A 15,395-nucleotide genomic window follows, 5' to 3' on the forward strand; every position below is an offset into this window, starting at 1 on the left:
ATTGTGCAGCTTATCTCACCACCTGTAGTTATTTAGGTGAAAGCTCCAAAATGCTTGCCTAATATGTCTGTTTATCCAAAAGGAAGTAAAAAGGGAGAGCTAGAAAGATAGCATTGCATCACATTACATGGCAATGCAATGCACAGTTGCTGAAGTTGAACCAAAATGAGCTTGTAATCTGGCTTCTGCAACTTTGAACATGAAAAATCCAATGAGGAGAAGAAAAGCAAAGCCAAAGAGTCCATCCCAAAATCCGACAAACAAGCAAAATGAACAAAAAACATTGAATTCAATTCTTTCTGATTTTAGAAACTGCATTAAAGAAGGGGTGCACCGGTCCTGGAGATACTGCAATACCAGGTCAATGCGTGGAGTGGACAGAGCAAGCTCTTTTTCCATCTCCCTGTTCTAAAAATCCATTTAATATATGGTCCCCAGATAGGGGACGTATCAGATATTAAACTGATAAGAACAGATACTACACTTGATCTTAGCCAAAAGGCCGAGAAGCGATAACCAGAATTGGTTTCAAACTACGGAGCCACCCAAGGATCCTGAAAAGTCCATTTGTGGAGATGAGCTCCTGGACTCCCGTTAAGAAGACATGTTGTCAACCTCTAGATCCCTTACATGCCTGCACTTTTCGGCTTGCTGCTGCTGCAATCCACGCGTTTTAGATCTGCATAACTCCACCTCTTTAAACACAGCACCTTCACCCCCTGCTGTTCCCACCCGCCTCAACACCGTTGGAAGGGAGGAGAACCAATTAAGGCGGGGGGTGGGGTGGAACGAGCAGCTGTCTACCCTTATCAGGAGGGCTCCTGATTACATACCTCTCCTGCTGCTGCTGCTGCTGGCTGTCCAGCAGCAGACTGAAGGTGGCTGCTGCTGTGCACAGGTATATAAAGGCTCAGAGCCTATTATGACACGCGCAGCCAGCGTTCCATTGCCACATTCCATCTACTGCAGGCAGGATACCTGGCTGGCTGAATGTCGCTGAGAAGCTCACAGAGACCGCCATAAGCAACAGTTTAACAGAATGCCACAGACTAATCAACCAAACTTTTTGGGTTGGGTTCTCTTTTATAGTCTGCAGGCATTAAATGAAAGAAGTCAGTGTTCCAGCAGAAGGAGACAACGTTTCAGAAAAGGCATTGTAGCAAACCAAAAAAGAAATTTTAAGCGCAGCAGAGTAACCAGCGCACATACCTGTTAGCTCAGGTGAGTTTAAAAGGCTGCTGTTGATAACAAGGGCATTTGCTAAATAGATGGTGTGTGTGCAACAATATACTGAAAGGTCAATTATATTGTGCAGCTTATCTCACCACCTGTAGTTATTTAGGTGAAAGCTCCAAAATGCTTGCCTAATATGTCTGTTTATCCAAAAGGAAGTAAAAAGGGAGAGCTAGAAAGATAGCATTGCATCACATTACATGGCAATGCAATGCACAGTTGCTGAAGTTGAACCAAAATGAGCTTGTAATCTGGCTTCTGCAACTTTGAACATGAAAAATCCAATGAGGAGAAGAAAAGCAAAGCCAAAGAGTCCATCCCAAAATCCGACAAACAAGCAAAATGAACAAAAAACATTGAATTCAATTCTTTCTGATTTTAGAAACTGCATTAAAGAAGGGGTGCACCGGTCCTGGAGATACTGCAATACCAGGTCAATGCATGGAGTGGACAGAGCAAGCTCTTTTTCCATCTCCCTGTTCTAAAAATCCATTTAATATATGGTCCCCAGATAGGGGACGTATCAGATATTAAACTGATAAGAACAGATACTACACTTGATCTTAGCCAAAAGGCCGAGAAGCGATAACCAGAATTGGTTTCAAACTACGGAGCCACCCAAGGATCCTGAAAAGTCCATTTGTGGAGATGAGCTCCTGGACTCCCGTTAAGAAGACATGTTGTCAACCTCTAGATCCCTTACATGCCTGCACTTTTCGGCTTGCTGCTGCTGCAATCCACGCGTTTTAGATCTGCATAACTCCACCTCTTTAAACACAGCACCTTCACCCCCTGCTGTTCCCACCCGCCTCAACACCGTTGGAAGGGAGGAGAACCAATTAAGGCGGGGGGTGGGGTGGAACGAGCAGCTGTCTACCCTTAGCAGGAGGGCTCCTGATTACATACCTCTCCTGCTGCTGCTGCTGCTGGCTGTCCAGCAGCAGACTGAAGGTGGCTGCTGCTGTGCACAGGTATATAAAGGCTCAGAGCCTATTATGACACGCGCAGCCAGCGTTCCATTGCCACATTCCATCTACTGCAGGCAGGATACCTGGCTGGCTGAATGTCGCTGAGAAGCTCACAGAGACCGCCATAAGCAACAGTTTAACAGAATGCCACAGACTAATCAACCAAACTTTTTGGGTTGGGTTCTCTTTTATAGTCTGCAGGCATTAAATGAAAGAAGTCAGTGTTCCAGCAGAAGGAGACAACGTTTCAGAAAAGGCATTGTAGCAAACCAAAAAAGAAATTTTAAGCGCAGCAGAGTAACCAGCGCACATACCTGTTAGCTCAGGTGAGTTTAAAAGGCTGCTGTTGATAACAAGGGCATTTGCTAAATAGATGGTGTGTGTGCAACAATATACTGAAAGGTCAATTATATTGTGCAGCTTATCTCACCACCTGTAGTTATTTAGGTGAAAGCTCCAAAATGCTTGCCTAATATGTCTGTTTATCCAAAAGGAAGTAAAAAGGGAGAGCTAGAAAGATAGCATTGCATCACATTACATGGCAATGCAATGCACAGTTGCTGAAGTTGAACCAAAATGAGCTTGTAATCTGGCTTCTGCAACTTTGAACATGAAAAATCCAATGAGGAGAAGAAAAGCAAAGCCAAAGAGTCCATCCCAAAATCCGACAAACAAGCAAAATGAACAAAAAACATTGAATTCAATTCTTTCTGATTTTAGAAACTGCATTAAAGAAGGGGTGCACCGGTCCTGGAGATACTGCAATACCAGGTCAATGCGTGGAGTGGACAGAGCAAGCTCTTTTTCCATCTCCCTGTTCTAAAAATCCATTTAATATATGGTCCCCAGATAGGGGACGTATCAGATATTAAACTGATAAGAACAGATACTACACTTGATCTTAGCCAAAAGGCCGAGAAGCGATAACCAGAATTGGTTTCAAACTACGGAGCCACCCAAGGATCCTGAAAAGTCCATTTGTGGAGATGAGCTCCTGGACTCCCGTTAAGAAGACATGTTGTCAACCTCTAGATCCCTTACATGCCTGCACTTTTCGGCTTGCTGCTGCTGCAATCCACGCGTTTTAGATCTGCATAACTCCACCTCTTTAAACACAGCACCTTCACCCCTGCTGTTCCCACCCGCCTCAACACCGTTGGAAGGGAGGAGAACCAATTAAGGTGGGGGGTGGGGTGGAACGAGCAGCTGTCTACCCTTAGCAGGAGGGCTCCTGATTACATACCTCTCCTGCTGCTGCTGCTGCTGGCTGTCCAGCAGCAGACTGAAGGTGGCTGCTGCTGTGCACAGGTATATAAAGGCTCAGAGCCTATTATGACACGCGCAGCCAGCGTTCCATTGCCACATTCCATCTACTGCAGGCAGGATACCTGGCTGGCTGAATGTCGCTGAGAAGCTCACAGAGACCGCCATAAGCAACAGTTTAACAGAATGCCACAGACTAATCAACCAAACTTTTTGGGTTGGGTTCTCTTTTATAGTCTGCAGACATTAAATGAAAGAAGTCAGTGTTCCAGCAGAAGGAGACAACGTTTCAGAAAAGGCATTGTAGCAAACCAAAAAAGAAATTTTAAGCGCAGCAGAGTAACCAGCGCACATACCTGTTAGCTCAGGTGAGTTTAAAAGGCTGCTGTTGATAACAAGGGCATTTGCTAAATAGATGGTGTGTGTGCAACAATATACTGAAAGGTCAATTATATTGTGCAGCTTATCTCACCATCTGTAGTTATTTAGGTGAAAGCTCCAAAATGCTTGCCTAATATGTCTGTTTATCCAAAAGGAAGTAAAAAGGGAGAGCTAGAAAGATAGCATTGCATCACATTACATGGCAATGCAATGCACAGTTGCTGAAGTTGAACCAAAATGAGCTTGTAATCTGGCTTCTGCAACTTTGAACATGAAAACTCCAATGAGGAGAAGAAAAGCAAAGCCAAAGAGTCCATCCCAAAATCCGACAAACAAGCAAAATGAACAAAAAACATTGAATTCAATTCTTTCTGATTTTAGAAACTGCATTAAAGAAGGGGTGCACCGGTCCTGGAGATACTGCAATACCAGGTCAATGCGTGGAGTGGACAGAGCAAGCTCTTTTTCCATCTCCCTGTTCTAAAAATCCATTTAATATATGGTCCCCAGATAGGGGACGTATCAGATATTAAACTGATAAGAACAGATACTACACTTGATCTTAGCCAAAAGGCCGAGAAGCGATAACCAGAATTGGTTTCAAACTACGGAGCCACCCAAGGATCCTGAAAAGTCCATTTGTGGAGATGAGCTCCTGGACTCCCGTTAAGAAGACATGTTGTCAACCTCTAGATCCCTTACATGCCTGCACTTTTCGGCTTGCTGCTGCTGCAATCCACGCGTTTTAGATCTGCATAACTCCACCTCTTTAAACACAGCACCTTCACCCCCTGCTGTTCCCACCCGCCTCAACACCGTTGGAAGGGAGGAGAACCAATTAAGGCGGGGGGTGGGGTGGAACGAGCAGCTGTCTACCCTTAGCAGGAGGGCTCCTGATTACATACCTCTCCTGCTGCTGCTGCTGCTGGCTGTCCAGCAGCAGACTGAAGGTGGCTGCTGCTGTGCACAGGTATATAAAGGCTCAGAGCCTATTATGACACGCGCAGCCAGCGTTCCATTGCCACATTCCATCTACTGCAGGCAGGATACCTGGCTGGCTGAATGTCGCTGAGAAGCTCACAGAGACCGCCATAAGCAACAGTTTAACAGAATGCCACAGACTAATCAACCAAACTTTTTGGGTTGGGTTCTCTTTTATAGTCTGCAGGCATTAAATGAAAGAAGTCAGTGTTCCAGCAGAAGGAGACAACGTTTCAGAAAAGGCATTGTAGCAAACCAAAAAAGAAATTTTAAGCGCAGCAGAGTAACCAGCGCACATACCTGTTAGCTCAGGTGAGTTTAAAAGGCTGCTGTTGATAACAAGGGCATTTGCTAAATAGATGGTGTGTGTGCAACAATATACTGAAAGGTCAATTATATTGTGCAGCTTATCTCACCACCTGTAGTTATTTAGGTGAAAGCTCCAAAATGCTTGCCTAATATGTCTGTTTATCCAAAAGGAAGTAAAAAGGGAGAGCTAGAAAGATAGCATTGCATCACATTACATGGCAATGCAATGCACAGTTGCTGAAGTTGAACCAAAATGAGCTTGTAATCTGGCTTCTGCAACTTTGAACATGAAAAATCCAATGAGGAGAAGAAAAGCAAAGCCAAAGAGTCCATCCCAAAATCCGACAAACAAGCAAAATGAACAAAAAACATTGAATTCAATTCTTTCTGATTTTAGAAACTGCATTAAAGAAGGGGTGCACCGGTCCTGGAGATACTGCAATACCAGGTCAATGCGTGGAGTGGACAGAGCAAGCTCTTTTTCCATCTCCCTGTTCTAAAAATCCATTTAATATATGGTCCCCAGATAGGGGACGTATCAGATATTAAACTGATAAGAACAGATACTACACTTGATCTTAGCCAAAAGGCCGAGAAGCGATAACCAGAATTGGTTTCAAACTACGGAGCCACCCAAGGATCCTGAAAAGTCCATTTGTGGAGATGAGCTCCTGGACTCCCGTTAAGAAGACATGTTGTCAACCTCTAGATCCCTTACATGCCTGCACTTTTCGGCTTGCTGCTGCTGCAATCCACGCGTTTTAGATCTGCATAACTCCACCTCTTTAAACACAGCACCTTCACCCCCTGCTGTTCCCACCCGCCTCAACACCGTTGGAAGGGAGGAGAACCAATTAAGGTGGGGGGTGGGGTGGAACGAGCAGCTGTCTACCCTTAGCAGGAGGGCTCCTGATTACATACCTCTCCTGCTGCTGCTGCTGCTGGCTGTCCAGCAGCAGACTGAAGGTGGCTGCTGCTGTGCACAGGTATATAAAGGCTCAGAGCCTATTATGACACGCGCAGCCAGCGTTCCATTGCCACATTCCATCTACTGCAGGCAGGATACCTGGCTGGCTGAATGTCGCTGAGAAGCTCACAGAGACCGCCATAAGCAACAGTTTAACAGAATGCCACAGACTAATCAACCAAACTTTTTGGGTTGGGTTCTCTTTTATAGTCTGCAGACATTAAATGAAAGAAGTCAGTGTTCCAGCAGAAGGAGACAACGTTTCAGAAAAGGCATTGTAGCAAACCAAAAAAGAAATTTTAAGCGCAGCAGAGTAACCAGCGCACATACCTGTTAGCTCAGGTGAGTTTAAAAGGCTGCTGTTGATAACAAGGGCATTTGCTAAATAGATGGTGTGTGTGCAACAATATACTGAAAGGTCAATTATATTGTGCAGCTTATCTCACCACCTGTAGTTATTTAGGTGAAAGCTCCAAAATGCTTGCCTAATATGTCTGTTTATCCAAAAGGAAGTAAAAAGGGAGAGCTAGAAAGATAGCATTGCATCACATTACATGGCAATGCAATGCACAGTTGCTGAAGTTGAACCAAAATGAGCTTGTAATCTGGCTTCTGCAACTTTGAACATGAAAACTCCAATGAGGAGAAGAAAAGCAAAGCCAAAGAGTCCATCCCAAAATCCGACAAACAAGCAAAATGAACAAAAAACATTGAATTCAATTCTTTCTGATTTTAGAAACTGCATTAAAGAAGGGGTGCACCGGTCCTGGAGATACTGCAATACCAGGTCAATGCGTGGAGTGGACAGAGCAAGCTCTTTTTCCATCTCCCTGTTCTAAAAATCCATTTAATATATGGTCCCCAGATAGGGGACGTATCAGATATTAAACTGATAAGAACAGATACTACACTTGATCTTAGCCAAAAGGCCGAGAAGCGATAACCAGAATTGGTTTCAAACTACGGAGCCACCCAAGGATCCTGAAAAGTCCATTTGTGGAGATGAGCTCCTGGACTCCCGTTAAGAAGACATGTTGTCAACCTCTAGATCCCTTACATGCCTGCACTTTTCGGCTTGCTGCTGCTGCAATCCACGCATTTTAGATCTGCATAACTCCACCTCTTTAAACACAGCACCTTCACCCCCTGCTGTTCCCACCCGCCTCAACACCGTTGGAAGGGAGGAGAACCAATTAAGGCGGGGGGTGGGGTGGAACGAGCAGCTGTCTACCCTTAGCAGGAGGGCTCCTGATTACATACCTCTCCTGCTGCTGCTGCTGCTGGCTGTCCAGCAGCAGACTGAAGGTGGCTGCTGCTGTGCACAGGTATATAAAGGCTCAGAGCCTATTATGACACGCGCAGCCAGCGTTCCATTGCCACATTCCATCTACTGCAGGCAGGATACCTGGCTGGCTGAATGTCGCTGAGAAGCTCACAGAGACCGCCATAAGCAACAGTTTAACAGAATGCCACAGACTAATCAACCAAACTTTTTGGGTTGGGTTCTCTTTTATAGTCTGCAGGCATTAAATGAAAGAAGTCAGTGTTCCAGCAGAAGGAGACAACGTTTCAGAAAAGGCATTGTAGCAAACCAAAAAAGAAATTTTAAGCGCAGCAGAGTAACCAGCGCACATACCTGTTAGCTCAGGTGAGTTTAAAAGGCTGCTGTTGATAACAAGGGCATTTGCTAAATAGATGGTGTGTGTGCAACAATATACTGAAAGGTCAATTATATTGTGCAGCTTATCTCACCACCTGTAGTTATTTAGGTGAAAGCTCCAAAATGCTTGCCTAATATGTCTGTTTATCCAAAAGGAAGTAAAAAGGGAGAGCTAGAAAGATAGCATTGCATCACATTACATGGCAATGCAATGCACAGTTGCTGAAGTTGAACCAAAATGAGCTTGTAATCTGGCTTCTGCAACTTTGAACATGAAAAATCCAATGAGGAGAAGAAAAGCAAAGCCAAAGAGTCCATCCCAAAATCCGACAAACAAGCAAAATGAACAAAAAACATTGAATTCAATTCTTTCTGATTTTAGAAACTGCATTAAAGAAGGGGTGCACCGGTCCTGGAGATACTGCAATACCAGGTCAATGCGTGGAGTGGACAGAGCAAGCTCTTTTTCCATCTCCCTGTTCTAAAAATCCATTTAATATATGGTCCCCAGATAGGGGACGTATCAGATATTAAACTGATAAGAACAGATACTACACTTGATCTTAGCCAAAAGGCCGAGAAGCGATAACCAGAATTGGTTTCAAACTACGGAGCCACCCAAGGATCCTGAAAAGTCCATTTGTGGAGATGAGCTCCTGGACTCCCGTTAAGAAGACATGTTGTCAACCTCTAGATCCCTTACATGCCTGCACTTTTCGGCTTGCTGCTGCTGCAATCCACGCGTTTTAGATCTGCATAACTCCACCTCTTTAAACACAGCACCTTCACCCCCTGCTGTTCCCACCCGCCTCAACACCGTTGGAAGGGAGGAGAACCAATTAAGGTGGGGGGTGGGGTGGAACGAGCAGCTGTCTACCCTTAGCAGGAGGGCTCCTGATTACATACCTCTCCTGCTGCTGCTGCTGCTGGCTGTCCAGCAGCAGACTGAAGGTGGCTGCTGCTGTGCACAGGTATATAAAGGCTCAGAGCCTATTATGACACGCGCAGCCAGCGTTCCATTGCCACATTCCATCTACTGCAGGCAGGATACCTGGCTGGCTGAATGTCGCTGAGAAGCTCACAGAGACCGCCATAAGCAACAGTTTAACAGAATGCCACAGACTAATCAACCAATCTTTTTGGGTTGGGTTCTCTTTTATAGTCTGCAGACATTAAATGAAAGAAGTCAGTGTTCCAGCAGAAGGAGACAACGTTTCAGAAAAGGCATTGTAGCAAACCAAAAAAGAAATTTTAAGCGCAGCAGAGTAACCAGCGCACATACCTGTTAGCTCAGGTGAGTTTAAAAGGCTGCTGTTGATAACAAGGGCATTTGCTAAATAGATGGTGTGTGTGCAACAATATACTGAAAGGTCAATTATATTGTGCAGCTTATCTCACCACCTGTAGTTATTTAGGTGAAAGCTCCAAAATGCTTGCCTAATATGTCTGTTTATCCAAAAGGAAGTAAAAAGGGAGAGCTAGAAAGATAGCATTGCATCACATTACATGGCAATGCAATGCACAGTTGCTGAAGTTGAACCAAAATGAGCTTGTAATCTGGCTTCTGCAACTTTGAACATGAAAACTCCAATGAGGAGAAGAAAAGCAAAGCCAAAGAGTCCATCCCAAAATCCGACAAACAAGCAAAATGAACAAAAAACATTGAATTCAATTCTTTCTGATTTTAGAAACTGCATTAAAGAAGGGGTGCACCGGTCCTGGAGATACTGCAATACCAGGTCAATGCGTGGAGTGGACAGAGCAAGCTCTTTTTCCATCTCCCTGTTCTAAAAATCCATTTAATATATGGTCCCCAGATAGGGGACGTATCAGATATTAAACTGATAAGAACAGATACTACACTTGATCTTAGCCAAAAGGCCGAGAAGCGATAACCAGAATTGGTTTCAAACTACGGAGCCACCCAAGGATCCTGAAAAGTCCATTTGTGGAGATGAGCTCCTGGACTCCCGTTAAGAAGACATGTTGTCAACCTCTAGATCCCTTACATGCCTGCACTTTTCGGCTTGCTGCTGCTGCAATCCACGCGTTTTAGATCTGCATAACTCCACCTCTTTAAACACAGCACCTTCACCCCCTGCTGTTCCCACCCGCCTCAACACCGTTGGAAGGGAGGAGAACCAATTAAGGCGGGGGGTGGGGTGGAACGAGCAGCTGTCTACCCTTAGCAGGAGGGCTCCTGATTACATACCTCTCCTGCTGCTGCTGCTGCTGGCTGTCCAGCAGCAGACTGAAGGTGGCTGCTGCTGTGCACAGGTATATAAAGGCTCAGAGCCTATTATGACACGCGCAGCCAGCGTTCCATTGCCACATTCCATCTACTGCAGGCAGGATACCTGGCTGGCTGAATGTCGCTGAGAAGCTCACAGAGACTGCCATAAGCAACAGTTTAACAGAATGCCACAGACTAATCAACCAAACTTTTTGGGTTGGGTTCTCTTTTATAGTCTGCAGGCATTAAATGAAAGAAGTCAGTGTTCCAGCAGAAGGAGACAACGTTTCAGAAAAGGCATTGTAGCAAACCAAAAAAGAAATTTTAAGCGCAGCAGAGTAACCAGCGCACATACCTGTTAGCTCAGGTGAGTTTAAAAGGCTGCTGTTGATAACAAGGGCATTTGCTAAATAGATGGTGTGTGTGCAACAATACACTGAAAGGTCAATTATATTGTGCAGCTTATCTCACCACTTGTAGTTATTTAGGTGAAAGCTCCAAAATGCTTGCCTAATATGTCTGTTTATCCAAAAGGAAGTAAAAAGGGAGAGCTAGAAAGATAGCATTGCATCACATTACATGGCAATGCAATGCACAGTTGCTGAAGTTGAACCAAAATGAGCTTGTAATCTGGCTTCTGCAACTTTGAACATGAAAAATCCAATGAGGAGAAGAAAAGCAAAGCCAAAGAGTCCATCCCAAAATCCGACAAACAAGCAAAATGAACAAAAAACATTGAATTCAATTCTTTCTGATTTTAGAAACTGCATTAAAGAAGGGGTGCACCGGTCCTGGAGATACTGCAATACCAGGTCAATGCGTGGAGTGGACAGAGCAAGCTCTTTTTCCATCTCCCTGTTCTAAAAATCCATTTAATATATGGTCCCCAGATAGGGGACGTATCAGATATTAAACTGATAAGAACAGATACTACACTTGATCTTAGCCAAAAGGCCGAGAAGCGATAACCAGAATTGGTTTCAAACTACGGAGCCACCCAAGGATCCTGAAAAGTCCATTTGTGGAGATGAGCTCCTGGACTCCCGTTAAGAAGACATGTTGTCAACCTCTAGATCCCTTACATGCCTGCACTTTTCGGCTTGCTGCTGCTGCAATCCACGCGTTTTAGATCTGCATAACTCCACCTCTTTAAACACAGCACTTTCACCCCCTGCTGTTCCCACCCGCCTCAACACCGTTGGAAGGGAGGAGAACCAATTAAGGCAGGGGGTGGGGTGGAACGAGCAGCTGTCTACCCTTAGCAGGAGGGCTCCTGATTACATACCTCTCCTGCTGCTGCTGCTGCTGGCTGTCCAGCAGCAGACTGAAGGTGGCTGCTGCTGTGCACAGGTATATAAAGGCTCAGAGCCTATTATGACACGCGCAGCCAGCGTTCCATTGCCACATTCCATCTACTGCAGGCAGGATACCTGGCTGGCTGAATGTCGCTGAGAAGCTCACAGAGACCGCCATAAGCAACAGTTTAACAGAATGCCACAGACTAATCAACCAAACTTTTTGGGTTGGGTTCTCTTTTATAGTCTGCAGGCATTAAATGAAAGAAGTCAGTGTTCCAGCAGAAGGAGACAACGTTTCAGAAAAGGCATTGTAGCAAACCAAAAAAGAAATTTTAAGCGCAGCAGAGTAACCAGCGCACATACCTGTTAGCTCAGGTGAGTTTAAAAGGCTGCTGTTGATAACAAGGGCATTTGCTAAATAGATGGTGTGTGTGCAACAATATACTGAAAGGTCAATTATATTGTGCAGCTTATCTCACCACCTGTAGTTATTTAGGTGAAAGCTCCAAAATGCTTGCCTAATATGTCTGTTTATCCAAAAGGAAGTAAAAAGGGAGAGCTAGAAAGATAGCATTGCATCACATTACATGGCAATGCAATGCACAGTTGCTGAAGTTGAACCAAAATGAGCTTGTAATCTGGCTTCTGCAACTTTGAACATGAAAAATCCAATGAGGAGAAGAAAAGCAAAGCCAAAGAGTCCATCCCAAAATCCGACAAACAAGCAAAATGAACAAAAAACATTGAATTCAATTCTTTCTGATTTTAGAAACTGCATTAAAGAAGGGGTGCACCGGTCCTGGAGATACTGCAATACCAGGTCAATGCGTGGAGTGGACAGAGCAAGCTCTTTTTCCATCTCCCTGTTCTAAAAATCCATTTAATATATGGTCCCCAGATAGGGGACGTATCAGATATTAAACTGATAAGAACAGATACTACACTTGATCTTAGCCAAAAGGCCGAGAAGCGATAACCAGAATTGGTTTCAAACTACGGAGCCACCCAAGGATCCTGAAAAGTCCATTTGTGGAGATGAGCTCCTGGACTCCCGTTAAGAAGACATGTTGTCAACCTCTAGATCCCTTACATGCCTGCACTTTTCGGCTTGCTGCTGCTGCAATCCACGCGTTTTAGATCTGCATAACTCCACCTCTTTAAACACAGCACCTTCACCCCCTGCTGTTCCCACCCGCCTCAACACCGTTGGAAGGGAGGAGAACCAATTAAGGCGGGGGGTGGGGTGGAACGAGCAGCTGTCTACCCTTAGCAGGAGGGCTCCTGATTACATACCTCTCCTGCTGCTGCTGCTGCTGGCTGTCCAGCAGCAGACTGAAGGTGGCTGCTGCTGTGCACAGGTATATAAAGGCTCAGAGCCTATTATGACACGCGCAGCCAGCGTTCCATTGCCACATTCCATCTACTGCAGGCAGGATACCTGGCTGGCTGAATGTCGCTGAGAAGCTCACAGAGACCGCCATAAGCAACAGTTTAACAGAATGCCACAGACTAATCAACCAAACTTTTTGGGTTGGGTTCTCTTTTATAGTCTGCAGGCATTAAATGAAAGAAGTCAGTGTTCCAGCAGAAGGAGACAACGTTTCAGAAAAGGCATTGTAGCAAACCAAAAAAGAAATTTTAAGCGCAGCAGAGTAACCAGCGCACATACCTGTTAGCTCAGGTGAGTTTAAAAGGCTGCTGTTGATAACAAGGGCATTTGCTAAATAGATGGTGTGTGTGCAACAATATACTGAAAGGTCAATTATATTGTGCAGCTTATCTCACCACCTGTAGTTATTTAGGTGAAAGCTCCAAAATGCTTGCCTAATATGTCTGTTTATCCAAAAGGAAGTAAAAAGGGAGAGCTAGAAAGATAGCATTGCATCACATTACATGGCAATGCAATGCACAGTTGCTGAAGTTGAACCAAAATGAGCTTGTAATCTGGCTTCTGCAACTTTGAACATGAAAAATCCAATGAGGAGAAGAAAAGCAAAGCCAAAGAGTCCATCCCAAAATCCGACAAACAAGCAAAATGAACAAAAAACATTGAATTCAATTCTTTCTGATTTTAGAAACTGCATTAAAGAAGGGGTGCACCGGTCCTGGAGATACTGCAATATAAGGTCAATGCGTGGAGTGGACAGAGCAAGCTCTTTTTCCATCTCCCTGTTCTAAAAATCCATTTAATATATGGTCCCCAGATAGGGGACGTATCAGATATTAAACTGATAAGAACAGATACTACACTTGATCTTAGCCAAAAGGCCGAGAAGCGATAACCAGAATTGGTTTCAAACTACGGAGCCACCCAAGGATCCTGAAAAGTCCATTTGTGGAGATGAGCTCCTGGACTCCCGTTAAGAAGACATGTTGTCAACCTCTAGATCCCTTACATGCCTGCACTTTTCGGCTTGCTGCTGCTGCAATCCACGCGTTTTAGATCTGCATAACTCCACCTCTTTAAACACAGCACCTTCACCCCCTGCTGTTCCCACCCGCCTCAACACCGTTGGAAGGGAGGAGAACCAATTAAAGCGGGGGGTGGGGTGGAACGAGCAGCTGTCTACCCTTAGCAGGAGGGCTCCTGATTACATACCTCTCCTGCTGCTGCTGCTGCTGGCTGTCCAGCAGCAGACTGAAGGTGGCTGCTGCTGTGCACAGGTATATAAAGGCTCAGAGCCTATTATGACACGCGCAGCCAACGTTCCATTGCCACATTCCATCTACTGCAGGCAGGATACCTGGCTGGCTGAATGTCGCTGAGAAGCTCACAGAGACCGCCATAAGCAACAGTTTAACAGAATGCCACAGACTAATCAACCAAACTTTTTGGGTTGGGTTCTCTTTTATAGTCTGCAGGCATTAAATGAAAGAAGTCAGTGTTCCAGCAGAAGGAGACAACGTTTCAGAAAAGGCATTGTAGCAAACCAAAAAAGAAATTTTAAGCGCAGCAGAGTAACCAGCGCACATACCTGTTAGCTCAGGTGAGTTTAAAAGGCTGCTGTTGATAACAAGGGCATTTGCTAAATAGATGGTGTGTGTGCAACAATATACTGAAAGGTCAATTATATTGTGCAGCTTATCTCACCACCTGTAGTTATTTAGGTGAAAGCTCCAAAATGCTTGCCTAATATGTCTGTTTATCCAAAAGGAAGTAAAAAGGGAGAGCTAGAAAGATAGCATTGCATCACATTACATGGCAATGCAATGCACAGTTGCTGAAGTTGAACCAAAATGAGCTTGTAATCTGGCTTCTGCAACTTTGAACATGAAAAATCCAATGAGGAGAAGAAAAGCAAAGCCAAAGAGTCCATCCCAAAATCCGACAAACAAGCAAAATGAACAAAAAACATTGAATTCAATTCTTTCTGATTTTAGAAACTGCATTAAAGAAGGGGTGCACCGGTCCTGGAGATACTGCAATACCAGGTCAATGCGTGGAGTGGACAGAGCAAGCTCTTTTTCCATCTCCCTGTTCTAAAAATCCATTTAATATATGGTCCCCAGATAGGGGACGTATCAGATATTAAACTGATAAGAACAGATACTACACTTGATCTTAGCCAAAAGGCCGAGAAGCGATAACCAGAATTGGTTTCAAACTACGGAGCCACCCAAGGATCCTGAAAAGTCCATTTGTGGAGATGAGCTCCTGGACTCCCGTTAAGAAGACATGTTGTCAACCTCTAGATCCCTTACATGCCTGCACTTTTCGGCTTGCTGCTGCTGCAATCCACGCGTTTTAGATCTGCATAACTCCACCTCTTTAAACACAGCACCTTCACCCCCTGCTGTTCCCACCCGCCTCAACACCGTTGGAAGGGAGGAGAACCAATTAAGGCGGGGGGTGGGGTGGAACGAGCAGCTGTCTACCCTTAGCAGGAGGGCTCCTGATTACATACCTCTCCTGCTGCTGCTGCTGCTGGCTGTCCAGCAGCAGACTGAAGGTGGCTGCTGCTGTGCACAGGTATATAAAGGCTCAGAGCCTATTATGACACGCGCAGCCAGCGTTCCATTGCCACATTCCATCTACTGCAGGCAGGATACCTGGCTGGCTGAATGTCGCTGAGAAGCTCACAGAGACTGCCATAAGCAACAG

The 15,395-nt window shown here is 44.9% G+C and overlaps 12 non-coding genes across 12 annotated transcripts; all 12 read right to left on the reverse strand.

Moving 5' to 3' along the window:
• Window positions 1–323: 323 nt before the first annotated feature.
• Window positions 324–514, reverse strand: LOC141233866 (U2 spliceosomal RNA). Its single transcript, XR_012299894.1, has one exon. It is a non-coding gene; the product is annotated as a U2 spliceosomal RNA (small nuclear RNA).
• A 1,115-nt stretch (window positions 515–1,629) lies between these two features.
• LOC141233988 (U2 spliceosomal RNA) lies at window positions 1,630–1,820 on the reverse strand. The gene has a single exon (XR_012300012.1). It is a non-coding gene; the product is annotated as a U2 spliceosomal RNA (small nuclear RNA).
• Window positions 1,821–2,935: 1,115 nt separating this feature from the next.
• On the reverse strand, window positions 2,936–3,126 carry LOC141233867 (U2 spliceosomal RNA). Its single transcript, XR_012299895.1, has one exon. It is a non-coding gene; the product is annotated as a U2 spliceosomal RNA (small nuclear RNA).
• A 1,114-nt stretch (window positions 3,127–4,240) lies between these two features.
• Window positions 4,241–4,431, reverse strand: LOC141233868 (U2 spliceosomal RNA). The gene has a single exon (XR_012299896.1). It is a non-coding gene; the product is annotated as a U2 spliceosomal RNA (small nuclear RNA).
• A 1,115-nt stretch (window positions 4,432–5,546) lies between these two features.
• Window positions 5,547–5,737, reverse strand: LOC141233869 (U2 spliceosomal RNA). The gene has a single exon (XR_012299897.1). It is a non-coding gene; the product is annotated as a U2 spliceosomal RNA (small nuclear RNA).
• Window positions 5,738–6,852: 1,115 nt separating this feature from the next.
• LOC141233870 (U2 spliceosomal RNA) lies at window positions 6,853–7,043 on the reverse strand. Its single transcript, XR_012299898.1, has one exon. It is a non-coding gene; the product is annotated as a U2 spliceosomal RNA (small nuclear RNA).
• A 1,115-nt stretch (window positions 7,044–8,158) lies between these two features.
• Window positions 8,159–8,349, reverse strand: LOC141233872 (U2 spliceosomal RNA). The gene has a single exon (XR_012299900.1). It is a non-coding gene; the product is annotated as a U2 spliceosomal RNA (small nuclear RNA).
• Window positions 8,350–9,464: 1,115 nt separating this feature from the next.
• LOC141233873 (U2 spliceosomal RNA) lies at window positions 9,465–9,655 on the reverse strand. The gene has a single exon (XR_012299901.1). It is a non-coding gene; the product is annotated as a U2 spliceosomal RNA (small nuclear RNA).
• A 1,115-nt stretch (window positions 9,656–10,770) lies between these two features.
• On the reverse strand, window positions 10,771–10,961 carry LOC141233874 (U2 spliceosomal RNA). Its single transcript, XR_012299902.1, has one exon. It is a non-coding gene; the product is annotated as a U2 spliceosomal RNA (small nuclear RNA).
• A 1,115-nt stretch (window positions 10,962–12,076) lies between these two features.
• On the reverse strand, window positions 12,077–12,267 carry LOC141233875 (U2 spliceosomal RNA). Its single transcript, XR_012299903.1, has one exon. It is a non-coding gene; the product is annotated as a U2 spliceosomal RNA (small nuclear RNA).
• A 1,115-nt stretch (window positions 12,268–13,382) lies between these two features.
• LOC141234055 (U2 spliceosomal RNA) lies at window positions 13,383–13,573 on the reverse strand. The gene has a single exon (XR_012300076.1). It is a non-coding gene; the product is annotated as a U2 spliceosomal RNA (small nuclear RNA).
• A 1,115-nt stretch (window positions 13,574–14,688) lies between these two features.
• LOC141233876 (U2 spliceosomal RNA) lies at window positions 14,689–14,879 on the reverse strand. The gene has a single exon (XR_012299904.1). It is a non-coding gene; the product is annotated as a U2 spliceosomal RNA (small nuclear RNA).
• Window positions 14,880–15,395: the final 516 nt, after the last annotated feature.

This window comes from Phyllobates terribilis, unplaced genomic scaffold (genome assembly GCF_046119375.1).
Source record: "Phyllobates terribilis strain yellow unplaced genomic scaffold, ASM4611937v1 Scaffold_629__1_contigs__length_933511, whole genome shotgun sequence".
Taxonomy (NCBI): Eukaryota; Metazoa; Chordata; class Amphibia; order Anura; family Dendrobatidae; genus Phyllobates; species Phyllobates terribilis.